Raw genomic sequence first — 6,000 nt, 5'->3', positions numbered from 1 at the left:
CGACCATTAATTGGGCAGAAATTCACTTTATTTTCTCTACATACACCAATATTTTACAATGTATTCTCTTTTTCTTTCATCACAGCTCCAATTCAGTTCTGCACATTTCCACTTTTCACATTAACACACAGCTGGAGTAGGCACTGTCACCTGCATTCACAGGCACTCGGTAACCCGGAAGCAGCATGCCTCAAGTGCCAATCACAGGCCACATAGCAATGTTTACTTCCGTCAGCTGATCATGGCGGCCTACACTGCAGACCAAGGTACGGAGGGCTTGTAGTCACTTTGTTGCGACGACTGTCACATGAATCTGGAGGTAAGTACATTAGTGTCTTTCGCGCAACATTTTATTTTTCATAACGCCCGTATGACTGACGTAAACCTGTCTAACATTGCCATGTTTTGCAAGGCCAGCTGCTGTACGTGTACCTCTTTCGTGCAAGACACTGTCACCCGTTTTCGTGCCTCTATGCCACCTGATTTTCGTTAAGAGGATGCAGGCAGGGAACTTCTTATGCTCTGCTGTGTATGATACATGAACCATCGTGCCTTCCAACGTATAACCCAACAATTCAAACAGAGAACATATGTCATATATATGTTCTCTCATTCCCAAAACGTTTTACTTAATTTTGGGTTCACTGCCCAATGTTATTTTACGAGCGCTTCGTTTGGTTTGGTTTGGTTTGGTTTTGTCTCAATGTTTGCTTCATGTATTCAGGAGTGTACCCACTGCGCCAGCAAGTATCCCCGCGGTAGATCGTGGCACACAGCATTCAAAGTCCATTGTCCCTTATGAATAAAACCCATTTATGTCATGTTTATGAAGGCGCATCTAATACAGTGCATTCTGTTCAACATTTCTCATGCCGTGCATATTAGTGAACAGTTTTCATTCAGGACTGTGCGGAGCTGGGTTTTTGTTTTTAAATCCAGAATGTCCAGTAATGATAGGCCACACTCATTACAATTCCTTGCATTTATTGTCGGATATTGCAGCTTCTACTAGTACTGTATCTGTTTTATCAAGCCTACCGAGGGATGAGTAGAAAAATACCCAAAAGCTGTCCATGTTGTGTTTCCTTCTCTATTTGTATCTACCTACAGCATTCCATTCATTTCTGCAGTTAAAAACACACTGCAGTTTTCATCATTGCTCATTGCTCATTGTTCACTGACGAAGCTATGTCTCTTTGTTCCATTCCGCCCTACACCTGTCTTGTGGCTGAAGCTATGCCCCGCCCCTCCCCTCCCTCACCAGGAAACATGTTTACTGTGACACCAATTCACACCTGTTTATTACAGGTGTTACGCTTGACAGCCAGTAATGTACTTTCTGGTGTAATGTATTCTGTGTTCCCAGCATCATGGAACCTTTGAAACGATCACTCTCATTCACATTACATGTTTATGTCTATACTTCCAAAAAAATGTGCACAATCAATGCTTTGGATTACCATGATTTCCGACTATTAGTATCTCCAGAGCAATGTGGGGGTCATCTTTCTTTATTTGGAATGGTAGTAAGTGGTGGTCATTGTGTTGTATGTTGTTGCAGACCCTGACTGACATGACGGTGCTGCCACCGACACAACCTCAGGACACACCTCTACACAGCCCCTGCGCGGGAAGATTTTGAAGTGCAGGTAAGTTTGTATCTCCTGTCACTGTGCCCAATAGCGTTAGACATGTCATGTACAGTATTTACTGGATTGTGCATCCCCCCCTCCTACTGTATTTTACAAGGGGTGCATTTTGCTGCCAAGCTCAGCATATCTTCACAGGCTGGCCCAGGCTGCTGGCTGGGGGATATGGTGGTGATTACCTCGGCTTTCTGCTTTCCTGGGTTTTAATGGTCTTGTGGGGGAGCAGTGATGTCGGTCATGAGTGGAGACATGGGGGAACCCACAGACACTCCGTGTAGTTGCGTGTAGATGATGTCTTGAAGATGTTGCAGGAGGTGTCAAACCAACGCTGATGAATGTGTGAGTGGTGTGTGTGGATTATAGGTCGTCATTTCTGTTTTTTGTAGAGGGATATTGGTGAGGAGAGTGATGACATCATCCCCAAGGGTAGATCACCCTCAGCTGTATCCATAACCCTTGGATCCCCTTTCCGATCCTTAGGGTTAGTTAGGTTAGTGCTTTCTTTCCTGATTTCTGCTCCGTTTGAATCCTACCTTTATATGTGTCCTAACACCTGCTTTTAGATGTTTGTGTTGTTAACAAAGGTTCTTGAAAGTCAAGACATTTCCAGATTTGCTCAAATGTGCCCATTATTTACCACAAGGTTTTTTTCTACATACATATGTATGAAGTAATGTATACCACATCTTTATGTGACGAATAAGACCGGTCTGGTAAATATTTCCCGTGTGCACACTCTACTTCACTCAGTGATTACAAATTTGCTAATTTTCACCACGATCCTTGCCGGAAATAGCCAAATATTCTTCGAATGTCTTCATTTACTGTGGCCTATGACTAGTTACAGTCATGAAGATAAAATGGGTGTTTCTCCAACCAACTCTCTCCAGCAATGTATATTTAAATTTGTCATGTCATGTTAACAACTGCCCCTTCACGTTTCTGCCAGCATACTCTGTAACTCTGTCAGTGGCAAATATGAGTTCCACAATGAGTACAGACACATTGACGGGATATACATCCTGAATGGTTTTGTCAGTCAGGAAATTTGAGTTGCCTCCCTTACACTATTGTTTTCTTCCAGTATTTATGTGTAATTTTCACCATGCATTACCAAATTTTATTGATTTACCCCATTTCAAGTATTTACGCTTTACAAAGACATTACAGTCTGATTTAAACACTGATATTTTTCATTAGTAATTCTTGACAGAAGTTACGACATTTTATGTTGAATGATTGATTTGATTTGATCCTCCAATGTCTTTGTGTAACTCTTGAATGTTCCTGACAATTCCTGTCCATTCTTGCTTACATTATTTCACTGAATTCCTCAACCAAATCTGTGCCAAAGTCAGCAACCCACACGATGCAATTATATCCTGGTGTTGTGAAAACTGTAAAACCATTATGAAGGTTGTTACCCTTCCAACTAAACATGTCTATTTGTCCAGCAGAAATATTACTTGGCTGTATCTGACACTAGGCTCCAGGCACAGTCTTTCAACTTTTAACTTTGCACTTGTTTTTGATTTTAGTTGCTATGATTACTAAAGATGCTCACAGAATTTTTTAAGGCAAGTTAAGAAATTTGTCCTGTGCAATTCCAATTGTTTTTAATTTCATTATGTCAAGAAAACATTTCAAGCTTCCGTTGAGGGTGCCTTAATGATGGTAAATATTAAGCCTCTCATTGTAATTATTCTGCTTAAGTAAATACATGTAGCTGACTTTGTGTAGATATTTTATATGTTATTGTAGTATGTTCCTAGACACTGTTTTTTGTTGATGTTCCCCAAGCAACTACCAGCATTTGTATGTTTCTAGGACTACATGGAAAGGTGAACGTGAAGAAACTTACATTAACCTGTTGGTTTCTGATACTCAGTGTTTGTCATGTCTGGTCAGGGCTGATTTGGATGAAATTTATTCTGTTACATTAAATTCTAACTCGTTCACTTTCTGCAAATCATTCAAAAAGTTTGGTGAAAACAGACAGAATTTTGGAGTTAAATGTTTGACAAATCTTATGCTCAATGTAGGATTGTTCTTGTAAGGATACCAAACCGGTACTTTCCACGATGTTTCTGCTGTCGTAGCTTTTTTTCGTTTGTCTTTGACCATTTTGTTTTATGTAAGCTTGTAGGTTTCTCCCGGTGCCTCAGTTGCAGATTCAAGGAGACATGGATCATGTCAATTCTACTGTCCTTGAAGCTGGGAGGCGGTGAACAGAGGCCTGGGCGAGAAATGGACCTCCAGAGAAGATTCCTCCAGGAAGCTTATCACAAACCCACCGTACAATATATGGAGGCCCACGACCTACCCCAACCCCACCTCTCGCCGGACACCAACTCTGACAGTCATTGCATGACCCTTCCGGTTCCCCCACCTGTTGCATCCATGGAAGGTTTACTTGCCTTAGTTGTGAATCTAATTGAAAAGATAGTGAAAAAGGAAAACCTAATTTTACTGTTCCAAGTTATTAAGTTATAACACAGAAAACGCATAAAAAATCGGAATTCAATAAATTTTCAGTATTTACATTCTACCTATTCTACCTATACTGCTTATGACGGAATATAAATGAAATTCTTGAGAGGCGTTTAGACCCAAAATGTAGAAATTCGAACACAATTCTTGTCAACGTTAGATCTTTGTTTTTGTAGCTAAACCAGGAATATAAATGGTTATAAATGTCAGTTTTAAGACAACCGGGTTCATATGATAGTCTAAACATTTAAGGATAATGCAGGAATTCTTGATGATCAAAATAATGATATGTTCTTCAATGATTACGAAGCGAAACCAAAAGTCAATACTGTCACAAATATACTTATAATTAATATCGCATAATGCTACAAGAGGTTTCATTCGTTTTAGAACCGGGCTCCAATTGGAGCTCCACAGGGTCTTCGCAACGTTACGAACTATCATAAGTATATATTACGAATGACGTAGTGTTACGAACTATCGTAAGTATATATTACGAATGACGTAGTGTTACGAATCGACCCCAAAATGACAATGTTCTAAACAACAAGCTAATAACCAGTGCCACGTTTATTTATCAATAAAAAAATAAAGTAGAAATAAATAACAAGTCATAGTATATCGATTTCGTATAGCGAATGTGGTGTATCATATCAAACCAAAATGAGATAACGTACTTTGATTGAGGTTTGCGGAAGTTCTTACCTCAGGAAGATGCTTATGTATGTATGTATTGAAATTCATGTTAAACTATCTGGGAAAAATGGTACCTCACGTGCCGTGATTCAGTGTAATTGTCGAACTGCCGTGTGTGTGTACTTTTCCAGATGACGGGGACTATCACAATAGTTCTTTTTATGTTTTTATGTAGCCAAACCGAAATATAAAGAAATGTCTGTCAACTTTCGAATTTTTTCTGCTGCAGGACCAACCAATGTAGAAATTCGAAAACAATTCCTGTCAACGTTAGATCTCTGTTTCTGTAGCTAAACCTGAACGAAATTGAAAATGAAATGAAATAAAAAACACATTCCTGTCAGAATTGAGTCTTTTTGTCGGTTTCCTGTCCACCTCCAGGGGACACATGAGATACATAGAATACAGCTTTCCATATATGCTCCCAACAACCACTGAGTGTTATTTCTGTAAACATTTACAGTGTCTTTATCATAGACATTAATATGTCCAAACTGTTCCTGAAGATGCCAATAAAATATCATTCTGTTGTTCAAAGGAAGTCTTGTATTTGTGTTCATACTCTCGCAGATTTGTTTCCTTGACATGCACTATACACTGGTGTCATCACAGATTGTCCGTGATCAAGTATATAGTTTTCTCCACAGTTTTGACAGATGCCACAAATGGAATCTCTTCCGGTATATACTTTGATTATTCTCTGGTGTTGTGATTTTGAAGTAAACATCCAACCTGTTTGTAGTCTCATTCCGTTCTGAAAGGCAAACTGCGTGGTCGAATCTGCGATTCAGTCTGTCAGTCAGTGGATCCTTGAGGCAAAGGGACGCTAAAACGTCCAAACGACCTGCTTCACCTATGTCTCCTAGTATACCGAATGGCGAGTGTTGGTGGCTTTATACCCCTTTAATCAACGGTCCATAAATGTCACTGTATGGGGACAACGAAAATGGACCTAACCCATTGTTAGTTAATGAGTGAGTTAGTTTTGTGTCACTTTTAGCAATATTCCAGCAATATCATGGCGGGGGACACCAGAATATTGGTTCACACATTGTACCGATATGGAAAATCGAAACCGGATACCGGTAACCGGTTGTTCCCATGTGGGGAAGCGAACTCGGCATTCAACGTAACGAGGTAACACTTTAGTGAGTGAGTGAGTGAG

General features: G+C 39.9%; 1 long non-coding RNA gene across 1 annotated transcript; it reads left to right on the top strand.

Annotated features, from left to right (window-relative positions):
* Positions 1–203: 203 nt before the first annotated feature.
* LOC137270079 (uncharacterized) lies at positions 204–5,372 on the top strand. Its single transcript, XR_010955094.1, has 3 exons — positions 204–319; positions 1,562–1,649; positions 3,815–5,372. It is a non-coding gene; the product is annotated as an uncharacterized lncRNA (long non-coding RNA).
* Positions 5,373–6,000: the final 628 nt, after the last annotated feature.

This window comes from Haliotis asinina, unplaced genomic scaffold (genome assembly GCF_037392515.1).
Source record: "Haliotis asinina isolate JCU_RB_2024 unplaced genomic scaffold, JCU_Hal_asi_v2 scaffold_34, whole genome shotgun sequence".
Classification (NCBI taxonomy): domain Eukaryota; kingdom Metazoa; phylum Mollusca; class Gastropoda; order Lepetellida; family Haliotidae; genus Haliotis; species Haliotis asinina.
The sequence above is the reverse complement of the archived record's forward strand: the minus strand, read 5'-3'. Positions and strand labels throughout refer to the sequence as shown.